Genomic DNA, 15,404 nt, shown 5'->3' on the forward strand with positions numbered 1-15,404 from the left:
TCTAAGGCAGTGTTTATGAGCCCTTTTCACAACCCAGCTTATATAGAAAATGGTAATTAGGTATGGAATCTGAAGTTATTACACAAAACTGCTCCCACTCCAGGCTTGCTACCTACCTGCTCTACTAACTTGCTCTGCTACCCTGAAGGCTGAGGGGATCAGGGCCACAAGGTATTTCAAACTTCTTTCCAAAATCACTGTACCAATTTATACTCTCACCAGCATTGCAAGCATATTCATTCCCTTTGCTTCATGTACTTGCCAAACACTTGATATTGACAGACATGTGCCAATCTAGTAGACATAAAACGGGATCTCACCATGGTTTTAATATTAAAACATATTATACAGCTTCTATGATTAAAACAGTAGGGTACTATAGCATGAAGGGATAGACCAATAAAAGAGAATAGAAAATGCAGAAATACAGCCAATTACTTCTGAAAATTAATTATGTAAGAGGGGCATATCTCAAATCAGGGGGAAAGATATCAGATAGCTATGTGGAAAAAAAGAAAGTAGGATCCGTTCTCCATATCATACACCAAAATAAATTGGCAGATTTAAAGTGTTAATGATAAAACCACACAAGTTTAAAAGAAAATATGGATGATTTTATAACTGTGCTGTTCAGAATGGTAACCATTATCTACATGTGGCTGCAGGGAACTTGAACTATACCTAGTGTGACTAAAAAACTGAATTTTCAGTTTTATTTAATTTTAATTAATTGAAATTAAAATTGGAAAACTGATACTCAAATCAGTTATTGGAAAATTTTAACCTGGTTCTGTGAATTTACTTTTTTCAACTGTAAATTTTATGAAATCTAATACAGATCCAGTATTCACAATGAAAATTTAGTGACCAAATTGAGATGTGCTATAAGTAAAAAAATACACATCAGTTATTGAAAACTTAGCATGAAAAAAGAATGTAAAAACCACACTAATATTTTTAAATACTGACTACTTATTGAAATAATATTTTTGATACATTGGGTTAAATAAAATATATTAAAATTAATTTCACCTGTTTATTTTGCTTTTGGTGATGTAGCTACTACAAAAAATTTACACATGTAATTTGTCTTATGTTTATTTTTATTGGACAGTGTTGCTCTACAACCTTTTCAAACAACGACTCAAAACCAAGATGTAATAAAGACAGATAAAACGGACTACATCAAAGAAAAATAATTTACATAAAAACATCATAATTAGAGAAAAACAACAAATGATAAACTGAGAAAAAAGTCCCTAATATAAAATAAAGGTAAAAAAGACCCCCAACCCTATAAATATGGGCAAAAAAATAAATAACAAGACAGTTCATTGAAAAAGAAATGAAAATGATCCCTAAACATATAAAAAAGAGCTCAAGCTAGCTCATGATAAGAGAGATACAAATTAAAATTACACTAGTGTATCTTTTCTCACCATTTAGACGACAAAGACCCAAAGGTTTTACAACATATCCAGAGGTGAGGCTGTGGGGTAAGAGGCACTCTCATACTTTGCTGGTATGAATACAAAATAATATGGCACCCACAGAAGGAAATTCGGTAATATCTAGCAAAGCCACAAATGTCTTTTCTCCTTTGTCCTAGTGATCTTACTTCTAGAAATCTATCTTAAAGATAAACTGGCAAGAATATGAACATAAATATTCACAAGGCTGCTCATTGCTGTACTGTTCTTTCAGCCGTCCACCTAGTTAATGAAAAATAATGTTTCCATTCAGGCTTTATATCTGATTTGCAAATAAAGCCCCATCAATGAAAGTAAACCACTCCCCACTACAATGTAAGAGTGAAAGAATGCAAACCACCATATATCCAAATGATATATGATAAATTTGGTATACTGACACAATAGAGTTTCTGCAGTTGTAAAACACAATGAGAAATCTCTACATATGGCTCCAGAGTAATCTATGATATATACTGTTAAGTGCAAAAAGCAAGTTACAGAACTACAGTATGCAACCTTTTCTCTGAGGGGAAAGAAATAAAGATATTGGCTTACCTTAACGGAAATAAAATGTAAATATGTAACATGTGTATATACATTTATGCATACGTCATACATATGCATACATAAAACATACACATACACATACATAAGTATATATTCATATTTTAGTAGATATATTCATATCTCAGTAGGAGATAGATATGCATACAAGAGGGGGTCTTCAAAAAGTTCATTAAGAAATTTGTATTATCTTTTAATTCTATTTTTCCATGAACTTTACAAGATATTACTATGAAATATATATGAGTGCTCCCGTACATATTTTCTTAACTTGGTCCAGTGAAAAGGCTTATAAACAATGACCCGCCCAGAGGCAATGAGAACCCCTAACACCTCGACTGTGACCTCTGTATACCGTTTACCACTAAAAAGATCTAGAGCAGGAAAAGTATAAGATAATGTCTGAAATATCCTGTTAAAACAGAAAGTAATCAAGTTATCAAAGACTACTATAGTCTCATCAGAAGAATTCAGAAGCCAATTTAAAAAGACTCCCACAGGCCAAAGATAATTTGAGCTTCAAAATAAATAACTCCAAGGGACTGTACACATAAATTGTGTTGAAATCCATGGGTTCATAATGATATTAAAATAACAAACCTTATTGGTCTCCTTTGGAGGATACTAGAAAATCAACCCATTATTTTGAACATTGAGTAAAATAGAGGGAAGAAAACCAAGCTTAATTTTCCTACATAAACTATACCTCAAGGTAGCCAAATAGTTGCTGTGGATGGATAACAGAATATCACTATTTTACAACCCTTACTGAAATGATAGTGACCATGAATGGTTTTTGAAGAGCATGGGGAAACGTTATAATGGACAGATCAGACTGACAACACCTAAATCCACTGATCAGTCTTAACTTCACAAAGGAAGACACAAGAAAGTATGCCTCCCGATGAGATATAATAGGAAGTATGAAACGCTTCCTACAATGTACTCTTGCCAAAATATCTGATCAAGCTCCCAATCTAGCTCAAACTACCAGTTCACAAGAAATATAGGAACAGAGGAATATAGTGATGATGAACACCAAGAATGAAGATGCAATCAGCAAACTACAGAATGCAGGGAATCCTACAGGACAAATCCATTTCTTCAGCTAATAAATTGCTAGGGAAGAAAAAAAGAGGAAAAATGAGGAAAGGAAGCCTATAAGTAAAGACAGAGGCATCTCTCAGATATGTTAAATGCAAAAATATAACAAATTTTGGATTCTCAATATAACAAATTCATCATTTTAAAAGAAATTATGAGACAATCAAGGAAATTTGCTTTCTGACTTTTAATTACTTTCATGTTTTTGATATTAAAGAATTATTCTTTAAAATATTTAGGCATGATAACACTATAGTTATGTTAAAAGGGAAAAAAAAGTCCTTATCTTTTAGACAAGGTAATACAATGTCTGTGATTTGCTTAAAAAAGAACAAGTAAATGAGAAAGCAGAGGTCTTCAAAAAGTTCAAAGAAAATGCATATTACAAAAAAACTATGCATGGATTGCAAAATCTTTTTGCACCAAAATAAACTCATACTAACTTGTTACAACATGTCTGAACAGGATCTCGTTTGAAGCACTAAGAAGGATAAGACACCAGTTTGAAAAAAGCCCCTGTCAGAGCAACATGAATTCTGCTAAAATTGAAGCAAGAACAAACATTAAATTTATAGTGAAACTTGGGTGGAAGAACAGTGAAATCATTAATGCTTTACAAAATGTTTATGGGGACAATGCCCCAAGAAAATCAGCAGTTCACAAATGAATAACTCATTTTAAGAAGGGACAAGACAATGTTGAAGATGAAGCCCACAGCAGCAAACCATCCACATCAATTTACAAGGAAAAAATTAACCCTGTTCATGCCCTAATTGAAGAGGAGCAATGATTAAAAGCAGAAACAGTAGCCAACACCATAGACCTCTCAATTGGTTCAGCTTACACAATTCTGACTGAAAGATTAAAGTTGAGCAGACTTTCTGCTCCATGGGTGCCAAAACTGTTGCACCCAGATCAGCTGCAGACAAGAGAAAAGTTTTCAATGGAAATTTTAAACAAGTAGGATCAAAATCCTAAAGCATTTCTTTGAAAAACTGTAACAGGAGATGAAACATGGCTTTACCAGTACAATCCTGAAGATAAAGCACAATCAAAGCCATGGTTATCAAGAGGTAGAAGTGGTCAGTCAAAGCAAAAGCAGACTGGTAAGAGCAAAGGTCATGGAAACAGTTTTTTGGGATGCTCAAGGCATTTTGCTTGTTGCCTTTTGGAGGGTCAAGAACAATAACATCTGCTTATTATGACTGTTTTGAGAAACTTAGCCATAACTTCAGCAGAAAAACAGCCAAGAAAGCTACACCAGAGAGTCCTTCTCCACCAGAGAGTCCTTCTCCACCATGACAATACTCTTGCTCATCAAACAAGGGAAATTTGCAAGAGTTTCAAGGGAAAATCACTAGGCACTCACTTTACAGTCCTGATTTGACTCCTTCTGATTTCTTTCTGTTTCATATCTTTAAAAAAAATCTTTAAAGGGCACCTATTTTCCTTCAGTTAATAATGTAAAGAATACTGCATTGACATGGTTAAATTCCCAAGACCTTAGTTTAAGGATGAACTAAATGGGTGGTATCATCAGTTACAAAAGTACCTTGAACTTGACAGAGCTTATGTTATGAAATAAAGTTTTTATCTTTATTTTTATCTTTAAATTCCATTTTCCCATAAACTTTTTGAAGTCCTCTTGTATGTGTGTTGTGGGGGAAGCAGTTTTGAGAAAATGGAACTGTCCAGGAGTTGATAATTAAAAGTCTAACTTTAGAGTCAGAAAACTGAATTTCAGTCTTAGCACCACCATTCATTAGCTACAAGATCTTGGTCAAGGTCCTAAACATGCTAAGCCTCAGTTCTTCCTTACCTATAAAGTAAAGGTAATAGTAGTAGGTTCCTCATAGAGTTGTGCAAACATTAAAGAAAATAATGCAAGCAATATACTCACTACAGTACCTGGGCACAGAGTAAGCACTCAATACATGTCAGATTTTATTATTACTATTGTCAACTACTGCCATTGTTATTCAAGATCATGAATCTACAGTTAAGAGGTGGTGGAACTGGTACAGAATCTGTTGAATCCAAAGCCCACGTTCTTCCCACTACATTATGATGCCTCCCCCACTTCTACCTCTCAGTGGAGACTGAGAACAAGTAAAAATCATACTCTGCAATATGCCTCCCTACTTATACTACAAACCTTTAGTGACATTGCTTCTCAGTCTTCACTTCTGGAATCAGACAATTAGCCATTCTTTGTTAAAATGTTGTAACGTAATGTGTCATTTGTGTAGATGGCTATTCATCTGGTGGAATGTAAATACCCATGTACTTTATCCCCTTATAAATCAGTACGCACACTCATAAATTCACAATGATTAAACATTGTACTGTTTCATCATCCTCTCCAAACATGGCTCCGAATTTTTACTACCTCAGGTGCTGGCATAAATTATAAAAGGCTAAACTGAGATTCCAAACCTACGACACCAGCAAAATGATAAAATATCAAATGTTGCATGCAGCATAAGTTAATATAAGATTACATGTTACATAGCCATACAGAGTTTTTTAGCAGTGAGGAAACACCTTGATATCCTCCCATAAGGAAAATATTTCCACCTCTATTTAATAAAGAGTCATTGCAAATCCTGAGGAGACCCCTGCAGTATTATTTTACTTCTTCATGCAACAATTCTGACCACGTGCCACTGCTTGATCCTCCCTCCTTCCCCTCTGACAGACACCATGCTTGCCTGGCTCTCCTGCCTCTTAGAGACTTTGTGCTTTTCAGTCTCCTTCACCATCTGTTTCCATCACACCTCTCACAAGATAGAGTTCCCCAGAACTCACTGTTCAGTTTTGTCTTCTCATACTTTCCTCGGGCAATCTCATGCCAAACTATTGTAGTTTCAACTACCTAATTTACAAAAACCCTCTTTCATTCATTCATTCATCCATTCAACCAATATGTGCTGGACCCCTGTTGTGCGGTAGGTGTCCTTTTGATACAAGGGATTAAATATAGATATAGTCTTCTCATGGACTTTACAGTTGGGCAGGGGTTGGTATTATTGTTAACCACAGAATCACAAAAATGAATGTGCAATTATAATATTGGGAAGTGCATGTAGGTGAGGAGGTGCTTGGTACACTAAGAGGGCAGAATACAGGGATTTGACCTCATTATGGAAATCAGGAAATGATTCCCAGAGAAAACAATGACTGAGCCGAGATCATAATTCTACACCAAACCTCTCTACTGAATTCCAAACTAGAATTCCAGTTACCAATTAAGTATTTCCATCTAAGCATATTGCACCTAAAACTAAACATACTTCAAACTGAGTTAATTATCCTTCCTCCTAATACCTGGATTCTCCATCTCAGTGAGTATGATCCATTCAGAAATTTTGCAATTTTCTTTACCCCCTTCATCACTCTGTATGCCAAATTTGTCACTGAGTCCTACCAATTCTGCTTCCTAAATCCTTCTGTCTGTTCCTTTTTCCCATTTTCAGCTCTCAGCAACTCCTGTCAAGTCGGTACTAGAGTTCACTTGCTGGGACACGTCTCTGGCCCTCTCCAGTCTCTTACCCACTCATTAAAGAACAAATTATCATGCAAATTACAACTCTTCCATCTTTACAGTTTTTCAATGCCTCTCAATGCTCATATTTTGGGTAATAAATCCAAACTCTTTAGTACAACCTGTAAGACTCTGCATAGTTTGTCAGCCTCACCTCCCATCACTCTCCATCCCATGTGGAGAGTCCAGCCACACTGATCCACATCCATGTGGCTCCACATCATTCTGTGTCTTCTGCCTGAAACATCCTATTCATCTTCCATCTGCCCCAATCCCCGTTATTTCCAAATGCCAGTCTGTGAACTGGTCTATGAGTCCACAGTGAAATGAGAAGAATGAAAAGTGAGTGAACCAGTGTTAGTCCTCTAACATTTTTGGAAATGTAAGCAGTGCCCTAGAGGACTCCCGTGTAGCTTTCAAGTGTCAGTCCACATACTTCCCACTCTGTGATGCCTTCTATGACTTCTCAGTGTTGGGGAACTATATTATTTATTGTCTGAACTGGGACCTTTTTGAGAGTAAAAGGGATGCTATTATTAACTATGTTGGACAGTGGGAATAAATGAGGACTGTCCCAGGGAAACCAGGATGCACTGTCCCACTACTTTTAGACAGAGTTGGGCGTTTTCCTGTCTTCACTTCCAAAGCACCTTTGCCTATTCACCACATATCATGTGTTCACATGTCAATTTCCCTGATGGTCTGAGAACTCCGCAAAAGTAGGGCCAGGCCTTTTTATCTCTATATCTCTGGCATCCTTCCAGTGCCAGGCAGTAAGATGACACAAAGTGTCATCAACAAAAGCAAATGTTTGTTTAATAAATTATCTGAGTGAATAAGAAATATTAGATGCCTTAACCTTGGCCAATGAAGGGATTTAAAATTTTCCATTATCTTTTCTCATTCCTTGCTCCCTTTTAAAACTCTCTTTAACCAAATTTCCTAATTTTGCTGAAGAGAGTTTTAAAAGGGAGAAAGTTCTTCATAGAGAGAAATTTCAAGCCTCAGATCCATGACCAGCTATCAATCAACCACTAGCTACTTATTCAGTACAATCTACTGTTAAGGCCCAGTGGATGTGGCAGAAGAGCTTACATTTGGCTGGGGGGAAAAGTACATAAATGAAAAGCAAAACTAATAATGAAATAAAATAAACCTAAAATGAGTGTTACAGGAGCTCATGGAAGGTAAGGGAGCAACGACTCTTTTATGGTCAAAAAAATGCTCCTTTGAGGAGGTGAGATTTGAATTGAAACTTGAAAAATGGCCTGGATTTCTAGAGAAACAGCAGAATGGAGGATGTCCCAAGGCAAAGCAGGGGTGGGTGTTTGTATCTACACTGTCATGGATTCCTGGCACAGAAACCAGAACATCTGAATTTTTGGCAAATACTAAACAACTCAGAGAGGTTCCTGGATCCTCACTTCCTTTACCAAAACAGTAACTGCCTGAGATATATATGTTGCTTATTCCTGTATAGCCTTTTCATTACAAGAACTGTTAAAAAATTATCTTAGGAAAACTGCTTCTGGCAGAACTTTCAGAGGGAACTGCTGAAGTCACCCCTTGGCATGTATTAACTGTGTCTTTGAGACGTTCTCTACAAATCATAGCCCGGTGGCCTGCAGCATCTCCTTACTCTACACCTGGCTTTTCCATCTTCTCATGAAAGAAATCCTAGTGTTAATACCGGGGGAACATTACACTGAAAACAACCATTGAAGATCTTTGACTTTGAGATTCAGGGAGAAGCTGTTAGGAGTGGCTGTGATATATGATGCATCTCCTGGGGTGTCAAGAGTGCTTCACTTACCACTTATACCTGTGATAATGGGCATGAGAAACACCCCCACACTCCAGTGAAAACTATCAACTTCTCGTTCTCCTTTTCCTACCCAGCGAAGTCATCAAGTGAAGTGGAATATGTCCTCACACATGGTTTAGCAATGACCTGAAACTACTGCAGTATACACCCCACTCAAATAAAGTAGAGATTCATCAAAGAAAGGGAATTCATACTTAAGAACCATCATCTCCCTGCTCTGCTTTAAAGCACGTTCTTCCAAAAGCCCTAAAGCACTCAGGATATTGCATCACTAGTGTTGGATCTACTTTTGAAGTACAGTTTTCTGAAAAGACCAATCCAAATTTGTATGTAATGAGTCAACGGGATATGTTTTTCTAGTGCTAGTCCTCGTTTTACTACTTTTTTTTTTCTCACTAACCCTACTGATGGGGCCAACACATGCTATAAACTTATAGGGGAAACCCACAGTGGTATATCTCAGCTAAAGGATCTTTGCCAGGCACAAATGTGTCCCGTGAGCTTATAAAATTTTCATGGAGAGCAGTAAAACCACAACAAATGAGAAAAAAAGTTGGTTCAAGTTACAGTAATATTTAATAAACCAACATTTATCTCACCAAAGGAGGAAAAAAAGGTAACGAAGATGAAATTAAACAAAGCATTCTCCTTCTGTGATTAGCAAGTAGAGTCTGGGGATAATAAAGCCTTTCAATGGTGCTATTATGAAAATCTCTGAAATGCTTCGCAAGATTTGTTGTCCAAATCTTTAAAAGTAACAATAATCATCAAGATATCTCCTTTATCTGTTACCCAGTGGGAGATGTAGTTGCTAAGTGAAGAAGCACAGTACTTCAGCTATTGTTAAATGGCTTAAGAGCCTTCAAAAGTGAACAATTTGACATAGTGAAAACCAAGTGAAAAACAAAGGAAGAAAGATCCTTAAGCTTGGGGGTGCTCTAATTCCATTTTTCTACACGTATAAATGTAGAAAGTGTGGTATAAAGTATGTGGATGCCAGTTCATGAACGCTATTAACACATCTGCTGAGATGGCGGGAGCCAGTGAAACAGGCAGAGGCAGGCATGTGCTGGAAGATCTAAAGGCCTGATGGAGAGAAGGGGGTGGGAGAAATAAGCGAGCAGGTGTGGGGCCAAGTAGGACAGCGGAAGGGGCCCTGAGGGCAGAGGGAGAAGCTGGGCTGGAAGCAGGAAGTTTACTGTTGGGCAGACAGGTGGGAGAGATAGTGGATCTGGAGATATGGTTAAAATGCTTGAGGGCCGGGCTGTGGCTCACTGGGGAGAGTGCGGCGCTGGGAGCGCAGCGGCACTGGGAGCGCTGAGGCCGCGGGTTCGGATCCTATATAGGGATGGCCGGTGCGCTCACCGGCTGAGCGCGGTGCAGATGACACCAAGCTGAGGGTTACGTTCCCCTTACTGGTCACAAAAAAAAAAAAAAAAAATGCTTGAAAAGCTCATTCGGACACACAAAACTGAAGTCTTGCAGGCAAAAGTAAGGTGGGGCGATAAGTAGCAGGAGTGTCTATGAAAGAAAATCTACGAGACAGAAAAACATTAAAAAGCTTCAGAAGGGACAGGAAGGTGAAAGAGATATTTGGCAAAGGAGAAGTCAGAGGTAAAAGGCAGCCCAAGACAGAGAACAGATTTAGGGGAGGGCCACAGGGTGCTAAGCCTGAGTGAGCTCAGTGCACCAACTAGGTCTCAACTTTCCCCTTTTTAAGCTATTTTGGAGGGAGTAGCAGCGAGTCTTATAAATCAAGAGATGGAGCTACTTGAGCTTCCCCAGGACTGCTCCACCACTCCTTGATCCAGGCACATTCTCAGAGAGATCCCAGCATGGAAAACTCTGATTGCTATGGCTGCAGCCAAATGCCAAATGAGACAGGGTGCATGAAAGGACTTTGAAACCTCGAAGGCACGCTATAAACATGAGCACTGTTATTCACTGAGCCCCTCAGATAAATAAGATGATAACCACAGCTTTAACCAGGAGGGAAGAAACAGCTGTCAAATATAGAAATTATATATATTCCAAATCAAGACGCCCCTAACTAGAAATTCCAGTCATTTGAGAGGCCATCATGCTTGGAATGTTCACTTTCCTGTCAAATATGTTTCAACATTTAAAAATCCTCCCTGAGGCACAGTACAGAGCTGTTAATAATGTACAGATTTATTAAAACTTAAGTCTGCGTCTAATGTATTTCTCCGAGGTTTTGACACATTACAGATCGTAACCAATTAGGTTAATTCCATTCAATTCAATCACTCGCAGTGACTTCCAAGTGCAATGCTGGCTGCTATGGGGGTGGCTGAGATGAGCAGATCAGCCCCGCCTTCCAGCAGCTTGGCCAATTAATCTTCTCAGTTTCCATTCCAGATTGGGGAAGCTGCATCTCCTTTCACCAGTGTAGGGGGAAGCAATCTTTATATTACGTGACTAGCCTACATCCTAGGAAATACATTTTCTAGCAACATATTTAACAAAAACGTAAAGGAACTTAATACCTGGTGACTGCAGAGGCTGTTGTGTGTGCATTTCTATGTTTATCCTAGCCCAGTTTACATCCAACCACTCCTGTCATAATTGCATAACCACAGCATGTCATGTTGTTTCTTGTTTCAACTGTAACTCATAAAATTAAACTTCAGAACTGAGATAGTCAAGCTAAACAACTGCCTACTTTAAAAATATGTATATGTATAATTTACATGCCACTTCAGATAAGCTCTTGAATTATGATCTCTGGAAAATACATTTTTCAAAATACAGTTTCATTGTCTCAATTCTTCCTGCACACAAGCCCTATTCCCGTTTTCACAGTTTTCTAAGCAGTATCTCTAGCATTCTATTACAATCTATTTCTCATGTTTTATCAAGAACCTAATTAAGCATAACTTTTACTTTTCCCATGCTACGGAACTTCTAAAATCGAAGCTCAAAGGACCATGAAATGGCCAAAAATGCATTTGTTTGCTAAAAACATATTAATGAAAGTATCTTTACAAAGTAAAGTTGCAAAAAAAAAAGGTCAGTGAAACACCTGAATTCCCACCATGAACACTGTGCTAGGTCCTCACCCCTGTATTATTTCATGTTTCCCTCCCTTCATCTTGGGAGGGGGCTTTACTACACCCATTTCCAAAACAGTATTTTTAAAGAGATGTATATTTTCATGAAACTAAGACTGATCCATTCAATATCTGAGTGAGTTCCTATCTACTAGACATGTATAAGTTGATTTACACAGTCAATATGTTCCTGAAAATTTGGAGACAAATCAACTTTTATAAATAAACTATTTTCACATAAATGTGCATTATGAGATCAGATCTGCCATGTCTTCACTTCTGATAGAAAATCAGGAAGGTGCTACTCAGAGGGCTTGCTGGAGCGCTGCAGTCCATTCACATGTACATACCCAACCCTAACAACTCTCGGATGAGTTTGGATTTCATCCGACCCATGAGGAGGTCCAGAATTAAACAGTTAAAGCCACTTAAACCAGTGATGCCAACACTCTGAGATGTGGGTAAAACAGCAGCAGGGAAAACACGTACATGACACACAAAGCAACGTCCTCCCCGCCCCACCTTATGTCTGGTTCTAATAAGCTAGAGAAAGGTCATAAGACAATGAGGTTTGACCAATTTCTCTCTTAACTGGCATTCTCCTTCTACAAGTAGAACTAGAAGGAAACTTCAAAGGATGCAGAACTCCATGACCTGTGTACTTAAATGTGTGAGCCTCAAAAGGTGCCTCACATGGCTGCAAGTTGCACTGAGAAGTTCAAAATGAAGCTGGTAATGCTTATCACACGTAGGACCCTCTGTGAATAGTCTCCTGCCCTAAGGGCGATGCTAGTCCCAGCACTGGTTTAATGCCTTGACACTCCCTCCCCCAGCCTTTGGTGTCTCCCTCTCTGACAAAAAAATATCCAGAAGAAGGGAGCCACTGAGTGCCTGGAGCAAGCCAATTGGGATGTAACATTCAAAGCTTGCCTGGTCACAAATCCAACACAGTGCAGAGGCACCATCAGCCTGGAAATGATACTCATAACGGTGCAAACCATCTTCCTCCTGGTAGGGCTTTTGAATCAGTGACAGCAAATAGTACCAGTTAATGGGCAAGCTCCTGATGTGTACTATGTCATTCTTTAAGAAGCTCAAACCACTTCAGACAGTGGCCTATCAATTTTCAGAAATCCATGTTAAACGATAAAGTGAGATGGGGCAAGGGAGGTATATATTACTACCAAGAAAACATATCATCAGTTCTCTCGACTCAGAATGAACCGGAATCAGCTGGGAAGAAGGAAGCTACAACCTTGGGGTCCTTCTAGGATGAACATTTAACATTGGAGGATGTGAGACCTCTCTGCCACCCAAGGCCATTTTTCGTGGGAAATATGCTCCAGTTGAGATAATGCTAGACAACAGAAGCACCCCGCCCCTTCTCAGGCATCCATCCGTCCAAGGGCTGGGTGTGTTTGTCTTTGTTGCTTTCCTTAGTCGCCCTCCAGAGCTGTTCTCTGGACTCAGTTTGCACAGTAGGAAACATTAAAGGAAATTATATTTCAATGCTGCATTTGTGATCTGTGAAGTCCTAGTCCTAGCATTGGTTTAATGCCTATGAATACTCACAGTTGTCCTATCACTGGCACTTCCGGTTTTATAAGCAGCAAAACAAAAATAGGTGATCAAGTCCAAATTAATGCCCATGTGTGATCAATTACATTGCCAAACAGCCAACACAGAACACGTTCTACTGATCTTACAACCCAGCTCCAGAAGCATAAAAAAGGGGAGAAAACCCCCAAAGTCAGCATCTTGGACTTACAAAACCTTTCAGAAACATCACCTTCCCCCCTAACAGAGCTGAGGTATCCCAGGCCCACGCTGCCCATGCTTTTTTTCTATCCTGGTACATCTCAATTTTACCAAACCCAAAGGTCATTCTCATTAGGTAAAAGTGGGCCCATTCCCTTGAATAGAGAGGTGTTCATTGCATGTGTCTGCGTAATGAACTTGTCATTTCCCTAAACAGTCTGTACAGTCGCCTTAAAAAAAAAAGTACTACATGGAATCTATGGTGTGTCAGCCTCCTCTCAACGTCTGAGGCAGAGTATGTGTGTGTCTTACTGAGGCCTGGGTGATCAGGAGGTATCGCTTTCAGAGTTGCTTCAATAACTGAACTTATGGCTGTCTTCCAGCCACACACCACATAAGCACTATCTATTTTAAAACAGTTTTCCTAACTCGCATGTGATGGAAGATATCTCATAGGTCGTTAACTTCCTCTTGGAAACCAATCACTTCTCTCTCAAACTCTTGCCATCTCTCAAGATTCATGCGTGTTTGTGTGTGTACATTTTCATCCTTGGCCATGCAACTCTTGGAGCAAAGAAAGCCACCCCAAATTTTACCAACATGTCTGAGCCATTCAAAGCTTTAGAAGAGGAATGAATGGGTGACGGAGAGCCCTTAAGCCCAGGGATTTCTCTCACACAAACAGTAAGTGGGGAAAAAAACAATCCCTCCGTAGGAGGGGGCAGGGTGGATGATAGCAGAAGGACATTAACCAGCAGACCAGAGGCAGCTGTGGCAGCAGCACTTCACGAACTGCCTGCAGAGGGGAGTGAAATCTGTTCCGTGTACAATAACCAAGCACCTCCGGCTGCCTTGCATGGCACGAATATTAAATACACCGAGGAAGGCAAACAGACGCACCGAAACAACCCACCCCCAAAGGTCAAAACTTCAGAAATCCCGGAGATCACACCACCCTCGCAAACACATCAATCAGTCGGAGCGGGAGAAGGGACCTGCAGACTTAGCCAAGGATTCTCAATTTTCTTTTTTCTTTCAAGCTGCGGCTTGCAAAGTACAGTGGCTACATGCAAAGCTAGAGAGGAGCAGGAAGGCTGAGGGCGGCGGGGGGTGCGGGTGGGAAGGGAGGGGTGTCTCACACCAGCCACCCAGGCCTCGATGTGACGAAAGTCGTCAGCAGCCCCAACCGCATCCCAGCCCTCCTCACCCTGGCAAGCGGGCGCCCCCTGCGGCACCCCCACCCCAGCTTCCGTCCCTTGCAGCAGCCCCACCAGCCCCAAACCAGCGGCAGCCCCGGCCCGGGCCCCGCGCACGCAGCGCCACGACCGCGGCTCCCATTCCTTCCGCGCGGCAGACACCCCGCAGGCCTCCCTCCCTGCCCGCCCGGGGTGCCGGGGAGCCGGGCTCCGGGGGGCTGCGCCGCCAGCTCCCCCCGCCCCAGAGCAGGCGACGGCTCGCGCTTACCTTGGGCGCTCGCGGGGGAGCTGAAGGTGGCGAGCCCCCCGCCCCCCGCCCTCTCCTCCTCGCCTTTTCTCTTCCTCCCTCCTCCTCCTCCTCCTCCCCACAGGGTGTCCGCGGCTCCCCCTCCTCCCTGCTGCTGGGAGTAGAAGCCGAACCCCCCGAGGCCGGGCCCGCGTGCGTGCGAGCGGGGGGCGGCGGCGCGCGACCAGCTCTCCAGTAACTGAGCGCGGCGCGCGGCTCCCAACTAAAGTGTGAAGAAGCCGCGCCACGGAGCGTCCCCGCGGGAGTGGGCAGGGAGCGAGCGAGGGAGGGGACCGGGAGGAGGGAGGCAGGGAGAGAGGGAGGGGCTCGAGGGGCGGGAGCAGCCAGACACTCCCCAACCGCCAGTCCCTCCCCGCGCCCGGCTCCCGCGCGCGTCCCGCTCCCCTCCCCGGGGGAGGGGCCTGCAGAGGCCGCCGGGGCGCCGCGCGCCGGGGAGGAAGGGCCGGGCGAGCGGGCTCGGGGGCAGCCGGGGCTGCAGGGAGGGAAGGAGGGCGTGCGTGTTCACGTGTGCGTGTGTGCGCGCGCGTGTGTGTATGTGTGTGCGCGTATGTGTGTGTGCGTGT

At 41.4% G+C, this 15,404-nt stretch overlaps 1 protein-coding gene across 3 annotated transcripts in view; it reads right to left on the minus strand.

Moving 5' to 3' along the window:
* Positions 1 to 15,152, minus strand: part of LOC134384741 (uncharacterized protein C1orf21 homolog) — a 197,960-nt gene extending 182,808 nt beyond the window's left edge. For 2 of the 3 annotated variants that reach the window (XM_063106453.1, XM_063106452.1), the window contains exon 1: positions 14,803 to 15,152. The gene's annotated coding sequence lies outside the window, so the exon portion shown is untranslated. The remainder of the gene's footprint in view (positions 1 to 14,802) is intronic. The other variant, XM_063106455.1, reaches the window with a different exon arrangement.
* Between the last annotated feature and the right edge of the window lie 252 nt (positions 15,153 to 15,404).

This window comes from Cynocephalus volans, chromosome 8 (assembly GCF_027409185.1).
Source record: "Cynocephalus volans isolate mCynVol1 chromosome 8, mCynVol1.pri, whole genome shotgun sequence".
NCBI lineage: Eukaryota > Metazoa > Chordata > Mammalia > Dermoptera > Cynocephalidae > Cynocephalus > Cynocephalus volans.